The sequence below is a fragment of the Mustela putorius genome, unplaced genomic scaffold (genome assembly GCF_011764305.1).
Source record: "Mustela putorius furo isolate JIRA1106 unplaced genomic scaffold, ASM1176430v1.1 tig00003853_pilon_pilon_pilon, whole genome shotgun sequence".
Taxonomy (NCBI): Eukaryota; Metazoa; Chordata; class Mammalia; order Carnivora; family Mustelidae; genus Mustela; species Mustela putorius.
The window spans coordinates 67,865,554-67,891,477 of record NW_025422005.1 but is presented as its reverse complement, the minus strand read 5'-3'; the positions used below and the strand labels follow the sequence as shown (position 1 = coordinate 67,891,477).

General features: G+C 37.6%; 2 long non-coding RNA genes across 3 annotated transcripts in view; one reads left to right on the top strand and one right to left on the bottom strand.

Moving 5' to 3' along the window:
• Positions 1-25,924, bottom strand: part of LOC101690468 — a 300,273-nt gene that overhangs the window by 122,010 nt on the left and 152,339 nt on the right. The window lies entirely within an intron of this gene.
• On the top strand, positions 146-20,946 carry LOC106006421. The gene is made up of 3 exons (XR_006601793.1): positions 146-371; positions 5,686-5,763; positions 20,117-20,946. It is a non-coding gene; the product is annotated as an uncharacterized LOC106006421 (long non-coding RNA).

The window sequence follows — 25,924 nt, the reverse complement described above, 5'->3', positions numbered from 1 at the left end:
ATATTATCACCGATGCATATCTTCTCTGGTTCTAGCCTTGAGAATATAAAATTGTTTTCTTATCATGGCTCATTTTAAGGGAAAATGAGTACCATATGTATTTCATATATAGTATTAAAGAGATTCAATGAGTATGTTTGTCAGGTTAACACTTTTGGTTTTAATAAGGAATTTTGTTTCCCAGCCCTCTTTTCCTTGCTCACCTAGGACCTCATCTACCGTCCAGACTCTGAAAAACTTCCCTCCAGTCTGCAGAAGTGGGCCGCGCGGGTCCTGGTCCAGTGGGCTTTCAGCGGGAGGATATGCACCTGAGAAATAGCATTCCATTCAGCCTTGGCATTATTGTTACCACGCCGAGCACAGCTAGCTCTGTAAGTAATAATTGTTAAGGCGAATGCTAGTTTACTCTAATTTAGCTCATTAGCCGGGTAACTCCTTTGTTTTCCAAAGAAGCATCAGGACGCTTGCATCCGTGGGTCGCCCCAGCCTGCGTACTACCATCAGGCGGTTCACGTTGGCTCCTCGCGGTGGAGTTTGTTGAGTGCACAGAAACTGAATACACACCAGAGCTCCACCAACTTTCTCCCCCGGACCTGAGCGTCCGTGCCAAGACAGACCTGGGGTCTGCCTTCATCCGTCGTCACCCTGGCACGCCCTGACTCGGGCGGACTGGCCAGGGGGAAGAAAGCGGTCCCGGGCATGTCGTTCGCGAACTCTTCGCATACCGTGGCGAGTGGCTGCCGCCTGGACACGTTCCTCCTGTTTGCACACAAGCCATGGCTGGTGCAAACAATTCCGCAGAGAGCCTGCCTGGCACAGTGAGTCGGGGCGGCCGCTCAGCTTCGTGCCCGTTGTTAATCCATTTGCTTTACATAAAAGATGGAAAATAGGGCTTTGTTGCAGGAGCTGGCTCTTGGGGCTCCGTGTGAAGGAGTCCTTTTTCATTCTTCTTCTTTTTTTCTTTTTTAACAGTTTCTAACCTCATAATCCTTCTTGTTAGGAATCTGGTAATATGATTTCTACCACGATGCAGGCAAGCCCCAGGTTTATGGTAAATGCATGGAGCTGTCTGTCAAAATGCTGGGTCTTCCGCTTCGGTGACAAAGCGCGTATGGGGACGGGGCAGAAGGTCAGTACAGTGTCGGCGGGCAGATAGAGTGCTGAAGAAGGAGCCGGGAAGCAGCTTTTTTGTGTGTTCCTAAGAGAGGCGGCATCTTTTTTTTTTTTTTGCCATGTCACTGATGTATTTTTTTTTTCTAAGTGATTTCCCACTAAAGGAAGACAGTACACCTTGAGCCGAACAAGGGCTATGTTGTCCCCCAAGAGAAGCAGAGGCCACCAGACCTTAAGATGCAGTTAATGGGGTGTCAGAGTTGCGAGCAGGCTTGTTGGCTTTGTGTGTTTTTGTGCATTGATCTCCAATTCATTTTGGCACTTGCGGCACTCCATTACTCTAGATTTTAATCATCCTGAAAGACAGGGATTTGATACACAAGGAGTGTGGCAGTGGTTGAAAGAAAGGAGGAAGCAAAGGGCGACTTTAATCAAAATGTGATTTTAGCAGGAGAAGAGGGAAAGAGAAGCTATGATATCACATACATTAAAAGATGGAAGAATTCCTCCATTAGCGGATCAAAAATTTCTTGAGTTGAGCCTCCAGGAAAAGGGCACATGGGCTGAGAGCATTTTGAGCTTAGTTGTACAAACTAAGTCCTGAAGCTATTTTCAAACTAATATTTGATATATATTCTTGGTGAGTATTTCACCTTCTAAAGGTTATGTCAGAGGTAGATCTGGAAAATTAATGAAGGAACAGAGTGTGCAACATTTCTTGTGAGGTGTCTATACCCTCATCTGTGGTCTCCACATTGCACTGGAGAAAGTTGGCCGGCTTCTAGGGTATACGACCTGAGCACATGGCCTCAGGATTTAATGCTCTGCTGTCACAGTCTTGAAATTCCTTTTTTTTTTTTTTTTTAAATTGTGGACTGTGCTTTATTACGAATGGTGTAATCGGATGGATATAATATGGCATCAGCCAGTGAATATCTTGTATTGAAACAACTAGTTTCTTCTCCCTTTCTTTAATCCAAATTTGATGCTATTAACCAATTCCATTATTTAAATTGACTATTAAGGGGCACCTGGGTGGCTCAGTGGGTTAAGCCTTTGCCTTCAGCTCACGTCATGGTCTCAGGGTTCTGAGATTGAGCCCTGCATCGGGCTTTCTGCTCAATGGGGAGTCGGCTTCCCCCCCACCCCCCTCCTGCCCTTCTGCCTAATTGTGATCTCTGTCAAATAAATAAATAAAATCTTAAACAAATAAATTGACTATTAATATTGGAATCAGTTTGATTTATCAGGACATATTTCCCATTAATTAGGTTTTCTTTTTTGCCTCTTTCTGTAAATTTCATTCTGTCCTCCATTTTTCCTGAGATATAGTTGACCTCGGATGTTGTCTAAATTCAAGATGTACAGTGTGGTGATCTGATATGTATATATCGTAGAATGATGATCACAATAAGGTTAGTTAAGAAATCCATTGCTTCACATAATTGTGCTTTATTTGTGTGTGATAAGAACATTTAAGACCTACCCTCTTAGCAACTTTCAAGTACATAATATTCTTTTTTTTTTTTAAGATTTTATTTATTTATTTGACAGACAGAGATCACAAGTAGGCATAAAGGCAGGCAGAGAGAGATAGGAGGAAGCAGGCTCCCCCTAAGCAGAGAGCCTGATGTGGGGCTCAATCCCAGGACCCTGAGATCATGATCTGAGCTGAAGGCAGAGGCTTAATGCATTGAGCCATCCAGGTGCCCCCCATAATAGAGTATTCTTAGCAATAGTCACCACACTGAGTATTAGATCCCTGGAACTCATTTATCTTCTCACTGGAAGTTTGTACCCTTATCCAAAATCCCCTGCCCCCATTTTCTCCACACCCCACAGTCCATTCAGCCCATTTTATTTTGTGTTTCTGTGAGCTTGGATTTTTTTTTTTTTAAGATTCCATATAGAAGTGATATCATACAGTATTTGTCCTTCTCTGCCTGACTTAGTTCACTTAACATCATGCCTTCAAGGTCTATCCATGTTGATGTAAATGGCAGGATTGTCTTCTTTTTTAATGGCTGAGTAATAGTCCAATATTTATCCCATATATATCTTCATAGCTATATAGATATGATATCTATCTGTCTTATATACAGATATCACACTTTCTTTTTCCAGTGTCATTTACGTTGTTTCCATGTCTTGGTTCTTATGAATAATGTTGCCATGGACACAGGGCACAGATTTTTTTTTTGAGATAGTGATTTTATTTTCTTCAGACACATACCCAGAAGTGGAATTGCTGGCTCCAAAGGCAGCTCTATTTTTACTTTTTGGAGGAACCTCCATACTGTTTTACATAATATACATACAAATTCAGATTCCTACAGACCAGGGCGCCCTTTTCTTATAACTTCGTGAACTCTTGTTATGTCTTGTTTTTTGATAACTGTCTAGAACTCTAATAGGTGTGAGGTGATATCTCAATCAAAATCTCAGTTTTGACTTACATTCCCCTGATCATTAGGGATGTTGAGAACATTTTTTCAAGTACTCTCGGCATTTGTATCTTTTTTGGAAAGATGTCTAGTCGAATTTCCTGTCCATCTTCCACACAGATGATGAGGAGGAGGATTGTTATTGAGTTTTATGAGTTCCTTATATATTTTGGATATTAAACCCTTACTGACATATGGTTTACAAATATTTTCTCCCACTGCCTCTTCATTTTGTGAATTGTTTCTTTTGCTGTGCAGAAACTTTTTAGTTTTTTGTATGAAATTCTTAATAATTTTATCTTTGGGGATGCCTGAGTGGCTCGCTCAGTCAGTTAAGCATCTGCCTTGGGCTCAGGTCATGATCCCAGGGTCCTTGGATGGAGTCCTGCATTGGGCCCCTTGCTCCATAGGGGGCCTACTTCTCCCTCTCTCTCTGCCTGCTGCTCCCCCTGCTTATTCTCTTTCTCTGTCAAATAAATAAATACAATCTTTAAAAATAATAATAATGTTATCTTGGAACTTGTGTTGTATGAAGTGAACTCCGCTAGAACAATGGAGCATGAACAACACCAGAGGAGATGTATGTGGTCTGTGAGTCTGTTGTTCCTTATCTCCCATGCACATAGACCATTTGTGATGCCTCAACGGGCACAGGTCCAGTGGGCCCATAATGTGTGGGAGAATAGTGAATTTGAAAGTGAGCACAAGGTAGGGGGGTTACATCTGTCACTGAGGTTCTGGTGATAATGATGACATGGAAAGGAAATAAATTATAGGGCAACACGTAGCTCTTTTCCTGTTTAAACTTTCCTACTCTTCAGTAAGATACAGAGTGACTATAGAACGTGCATGTATCAAGAAGTGAAATGAAAACAATTGAGTTAGTTTTCACTGTTCTGGTAAAAATAAAATGCATATACATATCTAAGCTACAAAATAGGAATTGTGTGATTTCAATGTTTCCACGTGACTTAAATGCACTTATATATGCATTTAAAATGGGCGTTGCACAATATAAAATTGAACGGTAAAATTCATGCTAATTTAAAATGTACTTAGAATGGCACGACATAGCAAATAAACACCAATGTAAGTCACGAGAATGGAGGCTATGGAGGAAAGGAAAAGAAATCTGTGTATTTTAGGACCTTTACTACCACTTTCTCCAGTTTTTTGAACAATATGCCCGTATTTTAATTTTGCACGGAACTCCACAAACTATGTGGCTGGCTCTGAAACTGGGAGATACTTATACCAGGGAAATGGAAATTAGGATGTGTCCCCAAGTCCTATAAGACAAACTTTCCAGCTTTCTAAATTACTTTATCTGGGAAGGAGTCATTCAATCTTGATCACAACAGTAGTAAATGGAACCCCTTCTTCTGGTCTCAAGAATCAACTCAGGCAGCAAACATGTCAGTGCCCTGTCATCGTTCCCCTCAACACAGCTCAGCAACTTGATAGCTACCTTTCTGGTTATGACAAATAATGTATGACCCGTGGCTCCCATGTGCTACCTCCTTTGTGAGGAGCAAGATGAATAGCCATAGTACAATGTGAAATAGAGGACTTGAAAGAAGCACGATTCCAGAACATGCTGTCACCGAGGAAACTGTCACTAACTAGAAGCCAAGGAACAAACAATTCGTAGATTAATTAGTAAATGAACAGTGCCCTAGAAGCCCCAAATAGTTAATTTACCACAAGGAGATAAGCCATTTACCCATCCACATTGGTAAAATTGGTCCCTTAATAGAATTGCTTAAAGCTAGTGTGTCCATGTAGAACTTCCTTATCAATATTAAGTCTCCTCTGTTGAAGAGAAAGTGCAAAGGGGCTTTCTCTAGAGGGAATGTTTGGTTCCCATATTCCTTGTGTGCTGCCATTTGTCCCCCAGAAACTGATCAGATCAGCACATCTCACCTGTCTCCTGTCCTCTCAACCTTGACCACTTTCTCTAAAAAAGCAAGCAACCCTTTCCCCTTGCTCCCTGAAAATTTTTTCAATTGCACTTAACTCTTTCTGACACATTATATACAGTACTTGTTTTGTTCAGTCTCAGTCTTCTCCTCATAATATAGTTGAACAAAGCAAATACTTTGTTTTTTGTTCACTGCTGTATTCCCAGAGCCTAGAACGCTGCCTGGTTGAAGTAGGTGCTCTACCAAGGAAATGGAAAATGGGATGTGTCCCCAGATACCATAAGGTAAACTTTCCAGTTTTCTAAATTATTTTATCTTTGATGAATGGGGGTGGGGGAAGAGAGGGAATAGTTGAAGGTTCAAGAAGTTTGGGAAAGACTGGATTAAACAAACATAACTATCTTCTTTATTGCAGGACTTATAGGCCTTTGATAGCTCAATGTTCATTGTCAATCTCTAGCAGAGATAGAATGTACAACTCAGCTGGGCCCTGGGACTCTTTTTTATCCCCACGTAGAACCATATTCTGTGGAACACATTTTGGGAAATGTCATCTTAAGTGATAATTTATTGACCTCACAGAATTGCAAATGAACCCTGTACCAGAGTAAATCCACCTCTTCCCTTCAAGCTCTTAAAATTTTTGGAAACAGCCTTTCTTGGGCTGATTAGAAAGGTACTGCCATTGGGGTCCTGCTCTTTCCAGATTCATCATATTCTTGCATTTCACACTAAAAGAAGTTTACTCTTAGCCTGTATTTGATGTAAATGCCACAGTCTTGGTTACTGTGCCCTACTGTTTTCTGTATTTCCTATCATTCTTCATGCTTATCAGTCTGGATCTCTCAGAATAAGAACAGAAATGCCCCCAGGCAGAAGGAAAGGGCCCTTTGCACCTGTAATGATCTTTAGCGCAATATTTAGGCCTTGTGCACAGTGTGGTGCTTTCTAAATGATTTTAATGAAAATGGCATAATGATATTGATCCCCTATTAATGAACAGCAGTGGAGGTAGATGTAAGAAAGTAAAAACAAAATAAAATAAAAAGTCAGGGTTTCTCAGTTCCAGGCTTCAGGACCCCGCTGTTATAATTGACGTTCACGTTGAAACAGAGACCCTCTCTGTACCTAGATGAGCGAACCAAAATACAAACAGGATAAGGTATACAGTTCTCTCTCAGAACAGAGAGTGAACTATTACTGAGGGACTTCTAGACAAATCATCATAAGTCTGTAGTCAAACCCATAAAAATTTGCTCATAATTTGAGGGATAAATGTTGCATTTTTAAAAGAAGTGAACAGAATCAATTTTATAAATATAAATACTTTCATACTGGCGTTTCTCTAATACGGGCATCAAATCTATCCTTAATCAATTAACACTGCAGAGACTAATCCTGAGGGTACTAAAGAGCACCTTTAGTTTCTAGGACAAAGGGTACGAATCCAATACAAAGAATTTTTGATCTAGTTCGAACATGTTACCATCAATTGACAATCCACAACTGTGAGATTTTACTACAATTAAAGTCAATACGTTTATATGAGTTCCTTTCTGATAGAGTTAAGTTATTAGTTCTGGATATCAACAGTTTTGTCGGGGTAGGGACTCTATATATTTAAGAAACGTACTTTTTTACTGTGGTGAAATACATACAACATAAAATTTGCTACTTTGGCCATTTTTAGGTGTACAGTGACATGAAGTACATTCATTGTTTTGCCAACTATCGCCACCAACCCATCTCCAGAATTTTTTTTATCAATCCAAACTGAAACGTTACACTCATTAAAATATAATTCCTCATCCATCCCTCTTCCCAGCCCCTGGTAACCACCATTCTACTTTCTGTCTTTATGAATTGATTATTCAAGTTACATTGTATACATGGAATCATATAGCATTTGTCCTTTTGTGTCTTGCTTATTTCAGTTTGCATAAAGTCTTCAAGGTTTGTCCATGTTGTAGCTTGTGTCAGAATTTTAGTCTTTTGGAAGGCTGAATAATACTCCATGTCGTGTATATACCACGTTTTGTTTGTCCATTTCTCTGTAGATGGACATTTGTTTCCATCTTTTTGTTATGGTGAATAATGTTACTATAAACATTGGTGTATAAATATCTATGCAAGTTCTTGCCTTCAGTTCTCTCAGGTATATACTGAGAAGTGGAATTTCTAGATCATATGTACAATTCTATGGTTAGTTTCTTGAGGTCCACCATACTGTTTCCGCAGTGGCTATGCCCATTTTGCATTCCCATCAACAATGTGTTCAATTTCTCCACAATTTCACCACCACTTGTTTTCTGTTGTTGTTATTTTATAATAGCCATTTTAGTTGGAAACCTTGTTTTACCTTTGTGTTTCATAAATATTTTTCTTCATTTTGTATAAAACTCTGGTGATAACTATTTCTAAGTTACTGATACTGAATTCAGTATTTTTTTTCCAGTCCAAAAATGTATTATTCCTTCTTTCTCATCAGATCTATTAGTTTTGTTCAAGACAGCATGATAATATTCTATGTGTCTGTAACAGGGATTATGTTTATGTGTGTGTGTGTTTGTGTGTGTGTGTGTATAATATTCATATCTAATAAATAAATAAATAATTATTACCATGTTGTTTTTGGTATGTTATCAATACTTACTGGCATAAGAATAATGAAAGTGAATATAAAACTACTATCAGAATTATAAAAAGGGTACTCTACACACTTTCTTCGGACACTTGATTTTGTACGTATTTGTAGAAGCGGTGGGTTTTTGTTTTTTGTTTTGGGGCTCACTAGCAATGCAGTCAGTATATCTCTTTTTAACTTTTTGCATTCAGGTCAACATTATGCTGCCTCACACAAGCTTCATAAATACAGATGCTTTCTGCCTGAGAGGTTCTCACAAGGGCATAGATTCTAGACTCCAATGATGAAACATGACCTTTGTGAGAACCAACACCAGCAAGATGTTCCTATTAAATAAGACAAACAGGTAGCTTGATGTTTTGTGATAATTTTCACAATCGGGTTCAAGTCCATTCTCTCTTCTAAATTAAGTGCAAGGAGATACATCACCCTGGCCAATAATTTCATGGCCGGTCTTGCGGACCTCACTATATAGGCTCCTGCGATCATGAGTGTGAATCATAGCATTTATACTGCCTAAGGCACTGGCATATGAAAGCATAGCCTACACCCAGCTGATTAAGCTGTAGCATAAAACAACACTTCAGTAGTCAGGAGCATGACAGCCCACAATGGTTTATTGGACCAAAGAGTATAACATTGTAATTTACTTCTCTAATACATGTCATGTTCTCTCTTATTGTTTCCCCTTATGGAGTGAAATATGTAGGTAAGAGATTGCTGTACAAGCTTCATGTGTTATGCCCCTCCAAAATTAGAGGGTAACAAACTGTCTTTATTATCCTGTGCCTTTGGTAAGCTGCCACAAATCACAGAAACCACTGCAGGTGAGCATCTAGTGGTTTAAAAAGTCAAGGCAAACTAAAAGACTTCATGTCTCTGCCTGAAGCTATTTTTGAACTACAGTACAGCTAGACACAATTATTATACTTCCTGGCCCTTCCTTTTTATTGTACGTTCCTACCACTTTTCTTTCTTATTGACAGGAAATCAGGATTTATGAAGTCTGGCTCAATGCAAATATTTAAAGACTTAATTTTTTCTTTCTTTCTCCCAAAACATAACAAAATAAGTTGAATGGTGTTTTGGTGAGTTTATTTTTCTTTTTAAACTGGAATTCATGGCTGTTCTCCAGCTGCAAACGGCACTAGTCACAGATAATTTAAAGAGAATAGCTTGCTTGTTTGTCAAGCAAACATGTGTAATCTGATGAAATTATTAATGTCATAGTGTTAACTCTCTTCTCATAAATACAGTTAACAGTGCTGACACTGCAATTATACTCGAATGTTCCGGCTCTTTGCTTATTCGCTCAATCTGTCAGTCCAGTATGGGGGAGACAAATTGTGGTGGGCACTTGACAATGCACAAAAGAGATATAAACCTCTTCTGATTAAACCTTGATGAAAGATTAAACTGTTCTGAATGCTTGCCAGATTCTTGTGATATGACATTTTTAACCGGTGGTAATAAAGTTCTATTCAATGGAGGTTTTTGAAAAAAGATTATATATATATCATGCCTCTATATAGATATATATATCTCTCTATATAACTCTATATATAGATATATCTATACCTATAAAGAGATATATATCTACATAGAAGCATGATATATGTATCATATATACCTATGCATATATTAGATAGAGTAAGAAAGAGCACAGTCATCTCCTAACTTGGATTCAAATTTTGTAAAGAAGATAATATCAGGGGCACCTGGGTGACTCCGTGAGTTAAGCCTCTGCCTTCAGCTCAGGTCATGATCTCAGGGTCCTGGGATTGAGCCCCACATTGGGCTCTCTGCTCAGCGAGGAGCCTGCTTCCCCCCTCTCTCTGCCTGCTTCTCTGCTTACTTGTGATCTCTGTCAAATAAATAAATAAAATCTTCAAAAAAAAAAAGATAATATCAGTTCTGATACTGACAGGTTTTTATAGCTGTTTTTTTTCCTAATAGAAATGAAACAACACATCCTTGAACGTTACCAATCTTATCGTCCTCTGTTGTCTTCAATCTCCCAACGTAGTAGTTGCTCACAATATCCCCTTCAAGTTGAAGGGTCCCTACTTTTATTCCGTAAAATTCTTATTCAAATTTTTTTTTCAGGTTTTTTTGTTTTGTTTTGTTTTTTGATTTTTTAAAATTTTTTATTTTTTATAAACATATATTTTTATCCCCAGGGGTACAGGTCTGTGAATCGCCAGGTTTACACACTTCACAGCACTCACCAAAGCACATACCCTCCCCAATATCCATAACCCCACCCCCCTTCTCCCAACCCCCCTCCCCCCAGCAACCCTCAGTTTGTTTTGTGAGATTAAGAGTCACTTATGGTTTGTCTCCCTCAGATCCCATCTTATTCAAATTTTTAACATACCTATTTGTCAGTAGGTAAGAATGAGAAAAGATTTAGTGTTTGCGCTAATCTTGTTATCATTAAAATGAATTCACATCTTTTCATTGTTGGCTTTGGATCAAATGAAAATGGACTGGCTCATAATAACGGCTAATGATTATATGGCACTTACTATGTCCCAGTAGTGTTCTAGCACTTTATATACTTTAAATCACTTAATTTTTACATGATGTAGCTACTAGTATTTTCCTCCTTTTCAGATGAGGAGACTGAGGCCCAGAAAGATTTAAATGACTTGCCTAAAGTAACGCAGCTAATAACGAGTTGAGCTGGAAATTTAATACAGATCTGTTATAACATAAAGTTGTCATCAACCTGTAGACTGATGCATAAAATTCATAAAAATAATTATAGTGTATATTTTAAAAGCCTATAGCATCATGGACTGATAATTATTAGTATTTATATTAAGAAGTGCACTAAATCAAAAAGTTTCTTTAATTTAAAAAAAAAAAAGCAAAAACAAAGAAAAAGCTTTTGCATTTCAATATTCCAGTGTCTGGAGCAAATGCATCCATTAAATGTGAAGGAAACAGGGAACCCAGACAAGTTGAACCTGGCCACCTAGACCTTTTAGTTGACTTACTCTGAACAGATAAATTGAAATAATAAAGAAACTGGCAGCTTTCTACACTGTGTTATTACTACAGCCTTGTTGCAAATTCCGAAGGAACCTATCGCAAGTCATTCCTGACCCTTTTGTTCTCTATGTTGTTAACAGAAATCGCATAGTTGTGCTTTCTGTTTTCCACTGCAAAACTTGTGTGAGGAAACATCATTTTAGGATGATGGAGAGGGAGAGAAGGAAAAAACTTAGTGTCAGGTAGAAAGGCAAGGACAGCGCAAAGGCGCCAAAGAGAAAAAAAAATCGTTTTCTTTTTTAATTGTGCTAAACAGTTGTTTCCCTCTCTGAAAGTTCATTATATTTATTTGTCATCAGGGTAATTGAGCTACACTTGTTGCTAAGTCTGTTGCTTGCCTTCTGATGAACGGATTCATTAAGTTCATTTCTAATCTCTGTCTTCTAAATTCAATAAGCACTATAAAATTTCTTTCCTTGTATGGGAATTCTAAGGTCTTTTTTTTTTTTCCCTCAACAGCTTGAATTCCTGTATTCTGATTAAGATAGATGAAGTATTTGCATTCTATCCATATTCATAATCCTCTTTCAGAGTCAACCTAAAATACCACATTTGTTGCCCAGGCAGACACAGGCAATGTGTTCCGATGGCTCTGTAGCTTTTTGTTTAGATGGATAAGGACCTATCCCTCTTCAAATACAACAGAAGAGGTGGTCAGTAGGTGAATTCAAGCTGTTAAGAAACCAGAACAATCATTGCGTCTTTTGTGTGTGACAGAAACTGTAATTAATGATTTCCCCCCTTTTTTGCTCAAGAAAAAAAAGAGAGATGTGCAGTTGACAGACATTTTATTAATAGTTTCTGCCAACTTGCCATGCATAAAAGGCTTTATTGGTTGCAATGCCAGTGTAAGAAAAGTTCTTTTTGATGAAATGCTCAAGATGGCTGTTTGATGGATGAAAAATGAAGGCAATCTGTCTACCGCCATTGAAAGTTTGGGTTTCAATAATAAAATTAAAACTATTGTGACATTTCCTATTGTGTTATTTAACCATCTACCTCCCACTGGTCCAATCAATAGTAGCATTACCTAGGTCCTCTCTAGTCAACAAGAAGACCTGCCAATATGGTGTCTCATGGTTAATTTATGAGGAGATTTATTATTGATTAAGGTGTTTATATATTTGGTGACTGCTGTTCTTCCTATAGAGGGGAAATACTTTAGTCTCGTTTTGAGGGTTAAATATTCTCCTTGACAAAACATGGATGTTTGTATCCCTTCAGTAACTAGAAATCTAGGGACTCTACGAGAAAGCAACAAGGAATGTATACCAATGACAAAGTCTCATCAGGTGTGTAGGATAGGACTCTAATTAAGCACCTATTGTTTTCTTGCTTAGCATTTTAGCATTTCATTAAAAGCATATCCTCCAAAAGGTTTTTTTTTTTTTTCTCAATATTGGCACATTCGATCCATAGTTACCTGAATTAGAATTTTTCCCCTTTTAAAATTGTTTCATGCAAGTTTTTATTGAGAGTAGATGTGTGTTTCAATGATTTCTGCTCATCAGTCAAGAGGGAAAACACATTCTGCCACATGGATTCACGATAAAGCAATGAAGGTGCTTCACTGCAGCTCGTTTAATCCTCCATTACACAGGGGTGAGAAGAAAAGGGATATTCAATATTTTAATAAGTCTTTGGACTTTGCTGCAGCCCCAAATGGAATTTAGTCAAGAAATGTGAAGGGTAAGGTACTAAAGCATTCTAATCATTGCACTGACCAACTTGCAAATATACTAGCTTTATTTTGTTTACAACCGTCATCATTATTAATTTAAACAACCTTCAGTATTTGCCCATACTTTTTACAAACTTTAATTTTTAAAAGTCTTAAATAGCTCATGTTTCGGAAGAAGGCAGGCAGCTGGAAATGTGCTCTTTGCAATTGATCTTCGAGCAGTCATTCCTTTTCTCTGGGAATTTTTATGTAAGCTCCCTTATCGGGAATATGCTAATGACATACGCCATGATTACTGATTTTCTTTGAATCGTTATTCCTCTGTGGGCAAAGCAATCAGAAAGGGAGAACAGGAGATTTCCTCCTTGCTTGTATGCCTTCTTCAACCATCTGCTCTATCCTGACTCATTTGAATTCGATCAGCAGTTTTTAGATCCTTTGCTCGTACATTCAGAGACATTTGAAAGCTTAAAAGGAGTTAATAGTTATCTATCTATGTCACAGTGTGGTTCTCGGATGGGTTCTGAGTGCGAACTTACCCACCCAGGGTTTACATGAGCAGATTAATTTTATTAAAGAAAAAAATGGTAATGCAGTTTAGCAGCTTCATCATACGGGATGTGTCGTTTTGAACACTTTTATTATTAGTGACCTTGAGCTCAGGCATTGAAAATATAAAAAGCTAACTATAATACTTTGTGTTGAAACAAAATATTCCAGGAAAAGAATTGTTGATTCTAAACTTCTCAAGGGGAAGAAAAAGTGAAACTGGACAACTGGAGAGAGAGAGAGAGAGAGAGGAGAGCAAATTTGTAAAAAACAAAAACAAACAAACAAACAAAAAAGCAAAAAGGCAGTCATCATGTACACTTTTTAGGGTGACATTTGTAGGAATTCAGACAAGAAGTCCAGATTAAGAATGAAGACTTCTGGGTGCCAGTCTGTACCCTGCCACCAAAGCATGATTTTCTCTCTCTTAGGAAAGTTACTTAATTTCTTGGAGCTTCTGTTTCCTCTGAGGTGACATGAAATGAATGGCATACTCTTCTGCAGTGACATGAAATGAATGTCGTAGGTGATATTTAAGGTTCCCTCCACCAGTGAAATTGCGTGGCCATATTATTTATTCCCATGAAACACACTGTAGATGATGGGACAGTTACTTTATGGATTTGGTTTTCACAGGGGCATTTGATCTTGCCCAGGGAAAAGCCATTTCAAAATAAATCATCCACCTTCAGAAGAGGGGCTCCGAGCCTCCTGATTACACTTTTAAAAATGATGAGTATGGATGAAATTTTAAAAATGGGACACCATATCTTGCTTCAGTTTACACAGAAGGGATAAATTGCTAAAGGTGTTGCTGATTGATAGAAGCAAGTCTTCTACTTCAGTGAGAGAAAATCAGCAAGATTCTGACACCCCTAGCAAAACAGTGCTAACTTAATATGCAGAGTTGCCATGTAGGCAAGAGTGTTTGCAAAACTTGATGCTATTAGGTCAGTGAACGTTGTCAAAACATGAAGGAGACGTGAGTTTGGGAATGTTGACACTCTCTTGTATTCAGCTCATTTAAAAGCGAAGGGAGCTATTAATGTAAAATTGTTCCAGAAAGCGCCTCAATCATACCTCCCCCAATAATACCTCTTATTTTCTCCCCATCTAGCATGAGATGGGGAACAACCCAGCTGCCCTTGTCTTTTACACAGTTATGAGGTTTCTGAACAAGGCTATTGCATCCACCGACCCTCCCTTCTGTGGAGCCTGCTGGCTTGTGCTGTGAATGACCACTGACCACACCCTCCACCTGATGAATGCGAGTCTTCTGATTCTGTGTATTTTCTCTGGCCACCATTCCTGATTTGGGTCCTGATTTCTGTTGGATAGTTCTGGCGTGTTACAGACGGAGTGGCAAAGCCAAGACTTAAATAGAAATTACTTCACTGATGTGTTTCGGCTGACCAGAGACAAACTCATGCCCAAAATAACCTCCACTCCCTTCCTTCTACATATCCCAACAAAGGGAAGAAACATACAGCCACTGTCTTCTTTTTTGATGTATTATACAAATAGAATGCTTTTGAGAAATAGGACTAAAAATAGGAGAGCACAAGCATATCTTAATATTTCATGAGATAAAATTTCAAAGGCCTGAAATTAAAGATAGGCAGGTAGCCAGTGATATATGGAGAGAAATGTTTATTGCAACCATTGGCTTATGTTTGATGGACAGCAAATATTCTTTCGCTAGTAGTTTAGCTTTTGGTTACTGTCATATACTGTCTTGGAATTGCGACATGCTGGGCAACCTGATATTATGTCTGCTTAGCTATCAAGCGATTGCATTTACTTTTTTAGGATTTTGTTTGTTTCCTTGCTCCTGAAATATAGTTCATACATCTCCTTGATGTTGAATGACTTTGCCTCTTGTAATGGTTAGAGCATATAACATTTAAATGTTGGTATTTCTCACTAGCACTAGGCTTACATAGAGAGATATGTTGTTTAAAACGGATTTTTTTTTTTTTGCAGGTTTTGTTTATCACTTACATATATTTTATATTTCCTTCTAGATTAAAAAATATGCATTACATATTCCATGTCAGAAGAGATCATAATCCAAAGAAGTCATTTTATACTTTTCACATACTCTTCTATTGTGCCTCCCTGTCGTGTCCCTCCTACCCGTGCCACCCCCCCTCCCCGCCCCAGCAGATGATCTTCCTGTTCTGTTTCTGGATGAGGAAGAAATCCAGAAAGGAAGTCTATTCACCAGTTCCTGCATCAGCAAATTTCGGATCTACGTCAGTAGCGCACTCTGCACACTGCTCTCAGCACATCAGGACAGTGTCTGGATGGCAATATTAAATGCCTTGCTGTTTAAAATGTCTTTCTGAACACAGATTATTGAACATTATATCCAATTTTGAGGACGATTTTATTCACATGAAATCAGTTTTTCCAAGTTTAGAAACGAAGCATTCTTAGTTTGAATGTTGCACAGTGATGATTTTCAATGATTAGAAACACATTCATACTATAGCACGTCTGGGCCCAAGAATCCCTCATTTACAGCCCATTTTTCTCCAGAAACAATCTAAGTATTTCTAGGTCGTATTACATTTCTCCCTCCCATGTGCTCTCAGTCAATAGATTGTCATTATCAGAATAAAGTTCTTTATATTTAACTGAATTTTGAACTTATGAAAGATACACAAATCTACTTGAAAATTGATATGAAAAGGTGAGTAGAATTTAAAGTGTTCTTCACTACTTTGGTCATTTTACAAAGACATTTATGTAAAAATGCCTTTATGTATGTTCCACATCTCTTTCTGTCTGTCTTTCTTTTTTTAAGTAGTTCAAACCACCTATGCAAAATCAGCCTATTAGGTAAAGATAACCGAAATATTATTGGAAAAGATGGAAGGAATATCACTGGAGATTCGCTGTTTTATATCCTCCCGGAAACAAAAGGCATGTGCTCTTTACCGAACTATTTCACTGAATTAAATAAAGATATTACCAAGTGTAGCTAAAAAATCCAGCAATATCTAAGCATTTGTGAGGGAAATATACTTTAGACTGACATTTGTGTACATTTTTCTGTATCTCCTAAAGCCTGTCCATTTTTCAAGTAAAGGTTTATTCAGATAACCTCTGCCTCAAACTCTAGAATATAACCTTGAATGATCACAGGAGTCGACAGCATTATTGAATAAACAACTTCAGCTCCTTTGTACCCCAGCAATATTCCTCACTTTCTAATATATCTTTTTTTTTCTAATTTTATTTAATGCATTTTTAAAGATTTTATTTATTTATTTATTTATTTGACACAGAGAGAGAGAGAGAGAGAGAGAGAGAGAGAGTGAGAGAGAGAGAGAGAACACAAACAGAGGGAGTGGGTGAGAAAGGGAGAAGCAGGTTTCCCGCGGAGCAGGGATCCCAATTCGGGGCTCTATCCCAGGCAGACACTTAACGACTGAGCCACCCGAGACACTCCTCTAATTTATCTTTAAGTGGACTTTTATTGGTAGAACTTCAGATGTAATTAGCCCCTTTTATTTTCATTTATTTATTTACTCAGCTTTAAATTGATAAAGCCATTAGCTCCCCCTGCTACTTCTTTCTGGTAGCTGTATCACTTCCTGCCTCCTTTCTAAAGTCTTTTTTTTTTTTTTTTTTAAGATCTTTATTTATTTTGGAGAGGGAGAGTGTGCAACATGAGTGTGTAGGTGCAAGGGGCAGAGGGAAAAAGAGAGAAACTTGAGCAGACTTTGGGCTCAGCATGGAACCCCTCCAGGTGCTTGATCTCATGACTTGGAGATCAGGACTTGAGCTAAAACCAAGAATCTTAACTATCTTAACTATCTGTTCTACCCAGGCACCCCTCCCTTCTAAGGTCTTAAGACAATTTAAAAAAAAAAAAAGATTTATTTATTTATTTGAGAGAGGGAAAGTATAGGGAGAGGGGCAAAGTGAAATAGGGAGAGAGAAAGATGAAAGCAGATTCTGGGCTGAGCACAGAACCCCAGGCTCCATCTCATGACCTTGAGATCATGAGCTTAGCCAAACTCAAGAGGTGGATGCTTAAACAACTGAACCCTCCAGGTGCCCCAAAAGACTTCAGATATTTTCAAAAAGGTGTACATTTTGATGAGGTTACTTTTCCCCTGTTGAATCAATAATAACAAACTAGAATTAAAAATTAAATAAGAACTAGAAACGAAATTAGAAATTTATCACTTGTAAGTCTGCCAAACGTGAGGTTGGTTTTCTAATTCATATATGCAAAGCATGAGGAAAACATCCACATCTCTGTGTTGTCTAAATGAACAAAAGGCAATTTAAGGAAGATTTCTATAACTCTGGAAGTGAGAGATGAATTCGGAGTTATACATGCTACTTGGGGAGAAAAAAGAAATAATGATATAGAACTTGATATGCATTTTAAATAATTTGCAACAGCACTATACACTATTGAAATTTTATCAATTTGTAGTAGATATTCTGCATTGATCTACAAATAATTGGATTTTGCCTTTAAAATTTCAGAACATGTGTAGTTTTATTCATCCAAATAGTTAATACTTACTACAAAGATGTTCACGTTTTATGATTCTCTTTTGGATTGCCTTCAGAGGCAATTTATGAACCATACAAAAAGATCAGTTCTTTTTTTTTTTTTTTTTTAAGATTTTATTTATTTATTTGAGAGAGAGAGAGAGCAAGCACGAGCAGGGTGAGGGATGAAAGGAGAAGCAGACTCTTCGCTGAGCAGAGAGCCCTACTTGGGGCAGAATCCCAGGACCCTGGGATCATGACCAGATCCAAAGAGGATTAATCCACTGAGCCAAACGGGTGCCTCAGATTAGTTATTTTCAACCAATAAGCAATGTGCTAGGAGTTGATACAGAATGATGGCAATAGTTTGATTCCTGACTTTGAGAAGTTCATGGTCTAGAGGGACTATCAGTGACGTTTTATGTTATTTATTTTTTTTATAAAGATTTTATTTATTTATTTGACAGAGAGAGATCATAAGTAGGCAGAGAGGCAGGCAGAGAGAGAGAGGAGGAAGCAGGCTCCCCGCGCAGCAGAGAGCCCGATGCGGAACTCGATCCCAGGACCCTGAGATCATGACCTGAGCCGAAGGCAGCGACCTAACCCACTGAGCCACCCAGGCACCCATCAGTGACGTTTTAAATGGATGACATCTATCAGCTGCCGTGAAGGCTGACACAAGGACGTGCACACAGGGGTTTTGGTCCCATGTGCCTTGTTTGGTTTGTTTTTTCATGTGATTCCCCGAACAAGGGTACAAGCAACTCTTGCCTATTTTCAAAACCAAACCCCTCTCAGAAATTACCACCTCCTCCTGCTGAGGATGTTCAAAGGAAAGAGTTGGGCACATTTTCCTAAGAAAGCTAGCACAGTGACTTAAATATAGAAGTTGTTAGAAAGCTATCGAGGCTGCCCACGGGCATGAAGCACGAAGGAGGTGTGTGGAGGGCAGAGGTGCTGGCTCAGTAGATGTCTAATCTCAGGTGGAGGTTAACTCTGAGTCTTCACTTGTACGTGCCGATGGCCTTTGATCTTCAGTCGTTCATTTGATTTATCATTTATACATGATTCATTGATAGGTGAATCAGGCTGGACTGCTAATCAATGTTTACTTGAGTGGATCTGATTCTCTCTTTCCCAAATGTTTGTGTATTCATCATGGAGGCAAGGACAGTGTGCCTCGGCAACCTTCTCACGCAGAGAGGTCACAAGACTCTTTGGCATTTGTTGATACCTGTGTGTACTCTACAGTGATACTGTCTACGAAATTGTCATTTCCCTAGGAGACTGACTTCATTGCTCTTGAGGCATCCTAGAAACATCTTTTTAAAAAAGAAAATACTGCATTTAAAGGAAAACATGGAAATACCATTTAGACCATATAAAGGAACGTTTTGATGTTCCTGTTTTTATTCTGCTTCAGTTTAAAATACAGTTCAAAGTATACCATTTTAATATATGATAGAAAATTTTTATCATAAATAGATTTCTGAAATTATTTAAAATTTTAAAACAGGAGCAATATGGACACCCCCAGGCTTTTTATTTGAGGTAATCATGCCTTTTCAAGTAACCTCTTCTTATAGACCTTTATCATTTCCCCCTCTAAATTATTCTGATCTTAAAAATCCTCTTAAGATTTTGATTTTTTCCCCCTAGTTTCTAATTACTGTATGTCACGAAGGTAGGTAACTTTATTTTCACTCTTCAAGCATATTTTTCCCCATTTTAATTCCTTGCTTTTCTTCTTTAGACTCAATTTCTCTGTCTAAGCTGAACTAATACTTTTATATTGAGCAACATTTGAATATTATAGTTTGTCATATCGTATACTTATTGTTCAGGGCATATCGTATATTTATTGTTCTATGAAGTTCTCTGTTTTTCTTCTGAATTTTTCCTCTAAATCTGGTTTCAGGCATAATTACTAAAACATAACAAAACTAGATTTTTCAGACATTTTTATGGGTATAATCTGTCAATTGCTTCTACTAACTTTACTCAAATTTCCGTTACAAAAAGGTTATCTGAGATATGCAAACTTATCAGTGTTAAAGAAGAACAAATAAATGCTATTTGGGCATTTCAAAATTGTTTTCTTAGTATAGTGCATGGAAAGATGGAAAATCAGCACATCAGAATACATTTTCTCTTCTAAGATGGCTATTTTTTTTTTTTTCCTTTTAAGATGCTTTGTGCCAGGCTGTCCTGTATGTGAAGTAAAGAATGAAAATGCTGCCTACACTGTGGATAAGATAATCTACTCTACAGAGCTCATAATGGAAATACTATTGAACCACATCATAGTTATGGAGAAAATAAAACGTGGTTCTCCTGCTACTGACTTTATCCAGCAGTAAAGAGAAATCCTTGCAACTGTTGCTTACACAGTACGAAATCCTTACAGAGTCATAGTGGAGCATGTCTGCTCTCTGACGCAAGCTTTAGGGCTCCTTAAACACCTGTGGATTTATGCAGTTCAGATGTCTGTAAGGGCATGTGTGGAAGTTCATTCAGAAACCTGGAGCCCAAATAAAAAGATCTGATGACATGGGCAAGCTGTTTCATTCCTCTGTAGTCCAATCAGTCTTTTGAATTAAGAAAGAGAGTAAGATTTAAGAATGTGTTCTTTAAAAAGAAAAAAAAATTCTGTAAAGAATCAGATTTAACAAGGAAAACACAGATGCATTTTTTATTTCATTGTGTGATTTTGCCCAGTTAATCTTTAAATTTATTTTCAAATTTAAATTTATAAAAGCCAGATCATCAGGGTATTGGGTCCCCCACGTTATCCGTGTATAAGTAGCCCCCGGCAGGTATACACAAACATCTGGTGAGGGGAACTGGCCCTTTTATACTAAAGACCTACACAATTTAAAACATGAAAACCTATACCCTTTAGAAACTTATACTCTTTAAAAATGATCAAATATAGCCACAAAGTTGTCTTAATTAACTCCACAATTGCTTTCTTTTTGGGATTTGATTTCACCTTTTGAAAATCAGAGACACCATGACGTAGAGAAGTTCAGTCTCATTCTAAAGAGTTTCAAATGAACTTATCTTATAATTGTTAAACATGTGTCTTTCCATATGTCTTTAAAAGGTCTTATGAAAGGAAATATGTTTGAAAATACCTTGTTTAAACTCAAACTTCAAGTCATATCCAATGTGAAAAATAGCCTGGTCAACTTCTCTCTTATTTTTATACTCTAATCATGCTGTGCTTGACAGTATGTGTGGAAATGTCGGTAAGACCACTATGCCTGGCGTCTTGATTCTGTTTACACATGGCTAAGACTTATTTTTTTTTTCTTCTGGAAAATAATATATAATCCTATGCAGACTTGGGTTTTACTTAGGGTTATCAGTGAAAGAATGAATTACCCTGAAATAAAAATAGCTATCAGATACTGATTGGTTCTCTATATACTATTCTGTTCCCTCTTCTGCTTCCTTCCTCCACTCCCTCGCCTTTTAAATTTGCCCCAGGAATATTCTATTATTTGTCAATATACTTCTTTGCTTCTAAATGCACAAAAGTGCTGGGGCATTTGTCTTGGATGCTCTTTACTCTTCCTGGCGGCTTCATCTGCCCTATCTTGCTAGGATGTAACAACCATGAATCTTTTTTAAATGGATTAAATAACATGCAATATGCAAGTCATTGATCACTCCTAACTTGAACTTAAAGGTCTAAAGAATGTTCCATGGTGGGCTGCACAAAACAGACATGGTTTTAGGAACAATTCTATGACATTCCCTTTAGTTTGAGTTCAGGTTTCATAACACCTGATAGTCATTTTATTGGCGAGTCTAGGTCCTGAGGATGACAATTTGTTTCCCTTTGTGGTGTCATGTGGTAGTCAGCTTTCTACAGGGAGTTTGGAGACAAGCCAAACAAGCAAAATAAACCCACAAATTTGGGCAAATTCAAATATAGATAGATAGATAGATAGATAGATAGATAAACAGATACATAGATAGATAGATTGATTGGAGGGAGCAGGGGGAGTCAAGGAGGAGATGGTGACCAGTTTAAATAAAAATAGAGTGGTATATAATAAATCTCTATGTGGTCAGTATAAAACGTAAGGATGTGTATAATGTAGGCGTAAGGCTTAGAATGATCATAAATTAGAAAGAATTTTGTTACATCTAGAAAGAGAACATTAGCTAATATCTGCTGGTCGTAAGTACGAAGTAAAGATGTATTCATGCAGTGATACATTTTAACAGTTTTACAATTGCTACTATTCTCCCAGCAAAATACACTGATAGTGATGGAACACAAATTAAAAGTAAAGGAACTGAAACTAATATAACATTGAATGTCAGCTATACTTCAATAATTTTTTTTTTTAAGTAAAGGAAGAATACTCAGTGAATTCTCACAGTGTGAAGTGGAAATTTCCAGAAATTTCAGGTATTTGGGCTTCATCTTCAGAATCACACAGCTCAAACAAGTTATAAATGGCTATCAGTCTCTTTATAATAATTTATATGTGCCAGTTCAAGACAAGAAAAAAAGGCAGTGATTATGTATTTTTAAATTAATTTTTTTTCCAATCAACATGCATTACTTGGGTAGTAAAAGAAGAATATACATTTTTAAGGAGATACTGAAATGAATCCATTAGCACTTTCCCAAAGGGAAAACAAGGCAGAAACATGCAATGCCTTATTCAGACTTTTTTGGGGGGCCACAAACTATATTCTGCTCTTTATGTCAGAAATAACCAGTATCTGTTTCTACTGAACGCCAGATAATTGATTAATGTACTCATAACACAGTTAAAATATTGAACAGCTTGATATTTTAAAATAATATAAGCAGGGCACCTGGGTGGCTCAGTGGGTTAAGCCGCTGCCTTCGGCTCAGGTCATGATCTCAGGGTCCTGGGATCGAGTCCCGCATCAGGCTCTCTGCTCAGCGGGGAGTCTGCTTCCTCCTCTCTCTCTCTCTCTGCCTGCCTCTCTGCCTACTTGTGATCTCTGTCTGTCAAATAAATAAATAAAATCTAAAAAAAAAAAAAATAATAATATAAGCAGTATGTGGGTTGGATTTCCCCCCCCCCCAAGGCAACATTCAACCTTGTATAGATTCAGTCTTTACAGACTGAAAGAGGGATTAGCAAGGACTGTTAGGAGACAGAGAGCTGCAGAAAACAAGTCTTGGACCCATTGTGTCTGGAAACCTCAGTGGAACACAGAGATGTGGGAAGGTCCTAAGGATTCACTAGCAACTGGCTTGGAAAGATGGGAAGAGGAAATGGGGAAATGGGTGAGAGGGAAGGAAGACACAGGGAAGGACTCAGCCTGGAGGTTGGAGGGTGGAGAGAAGGAGGAGGAAAACAAGGGATCTCTACAGGCGTAGCTATGAAGTAGTTGCATGCGATCTGCCTTTTTCAAAGTGTTTTCTGACCCTCTTTGAAAACCACTCCATGCTGTAAATGGGGCCAAAACTGGGTTAGGGAACATTGTAACCTCATTTCACCTTATTTAGCTATGTGCCAGAGATCTCAGCAGGTAGTTCAATTAACTCCCACTAGTTAAATGAGAGGAAAATGAGGTTACCCAGATTAGCAAAACACAACTCTTGGTTCTCTTCCAAATCAGGGGGAAGACGGCTCCTGGCTGACCGAGCTGGTTCAGCCCTGGGCAATTGCCCATTTGCCCAGGAGCTTCTGAGCTAAGGGCCACAGTGCTTTCTGCAACCTCACCAATGGCAGTGGAGACAGCCTCAAAGGATGGCTGAAGCTTGAAAAGTGATGTTGAATATTGTATTTTTCCAATTTTCTTCTCTCTCTTTATGGAGCTCATGTGTAACCTCCATGGGGACAAGATGTCTCATGGGATTTTACATCTTAGAGAATTGGAATAAGAAAGTTGTATTTCTTAGACCTTGAATTTTGTAAAATTATTTCCCTATTGACAGTTTATTGGGTTTCTTGGTTTAGAAATCTCAATTAGCTCCTTTATTATTGTCACAAATTGTTTTCCAATATCTGCAGTTATTTTTCGTATGTTTAAAATATTTGTCACAGATAATTATAGAAATAACGGGAAATTTTTAATGAACAAATATTTTTAGTGTTATCTAAAGTTCAAATTAAGTGTCTTTAGTCTGTATTTATGTTCAACTTTAATGAGTAGTTCTATTGACAATGATTGATGTTAACAAGTAAAGAAATGACATAAATGCTGCAATACACTGAAGTTCTAATCTGGGAACACAAGAGTTCAGAGCATGTCTTCATTACTGTTATCTATATGCTGATGAAGAGTTATTAGTCATAGTTTATTTATTTTAAGGCAATATATTGCAATGATATATATGGGCATGATCAGCAGACTGGTGTAAATTCCTGCACTGGATGGCCTTGCCTCTGTGCCTCAGTTTCCTTATCTGTAAAATGGGCTTAATAAAAACTACACATCAGATAATTTTGTTAGGAGGATAAAATAAGCTTGTAAAAAGCACCTTGTGATTACATAATAAGTGTTGGCTATTGCTACTAGTCTACCATTATTATTATTAATTATATAAAGCTTTAAAAACTGTTTAATTCCTTTCCACCAATATGTTTATCTATACCTTCTGCTCTTTAGAAAAATATTTCTCATCTGTTTTATACAGAGGCAGGGTAGTCTTACACTATATGTTCTAAAATAAAACTTCTATTTGACATTAAAACTTTTATTTCACACTGCTTCAGGACAGATTGTCAAGTTTAATGTCATACAGTTCTTAGCTGAACAACTGAGACAATTTCACCTAGTAATATTAGGTTGGGCATCTACATTTTTGGTATAAAAGAGAAATGAAGTTAACTAACATTTACCAAGCTAAATATTTGCCCTTTTACCTTATTTAGTCTTTAGTTACATGAGTGCAGCATTTCTCTATTTTACAAATACTAAGCTAGAGTCTGAGAAATTCAATTACTAGGTCAAGGTAACATGGTTGATGATGTGTGAGGCCCCTCTTAATGCGTAAGGGCTTCTAGTTAGTTGCCCTTGATGGAGGTTTACTAAGCAAGAGATTCTGGATGAAGGTAAGTAAGTCTGTTTAGAGTCACCTAGCGGATTAGCCTTGTGTTATAGAACAGGCGTGGGCTTGGGATCTGCCAACTCTGTCATCAGCTGGGTGACCCCAGCCCACGATGCAACTTGTCGGAATTTCTGTTTCCTTACCTGTAAGATTCAGAATTATCATGAGAACCAAATTAAATAGTGTCTAGAAAACACTAGGCATACAATTTAAGGTATCATTATGACATGGAATGATAATTTCAAAAAAGGGTGATTGTGAAGTTGAGAGAATTAATAAGGACATCTGGTGGGAGCTTAGACTATTACATAAAAAATGAAGTTATTTTATTTGGGCACTTTCATTCTTTACTTCCAAAGTTCAGTTATTACCTGATACCTCAAGAGCATACAAAAAGGTTTTCAAAGAAATTAAAGAAAAGACAAATATTTTTGTCTTGGGGACCAAAGCCAAGAGACATACAGGCTGATTATAAAATAGATAAAAATGCTATTTATGTAATAACTTTCAAGTGCAATACATATCAAGATAATTTATAAGACATGAGTTGAAGAATGATGGCACAATAGTGTTCAGAAAAATAGAAGACCAAAAGTTCTTACATGCTCATTGTGCAGTCTTGGATATTAGCACCTGTGTTATTTAGGAAGCACTGCAATGAAATGGAGAGCATCTAGAAAGCCTCCCATTTTTGTCCCATAGAAACAAGAAAAAGAATCTCCAATAAATGCATGTAGATGCCAGCATTTTTCTCATAACTTGCACTGATCAACAAGAACCATCAAAAATGCTAAAAGCGATCAGCACAAACTTTGAACCACAGAGACAGCGATGGCTGTGTAGAGCCTTCCTTTGAGGTGCATATCATTAAGGAGTATGGGAACATTGCTACTATTAGTAAGACTACAAATTGTAGCCGATCAAACCAGAAGGAGCCTTGAA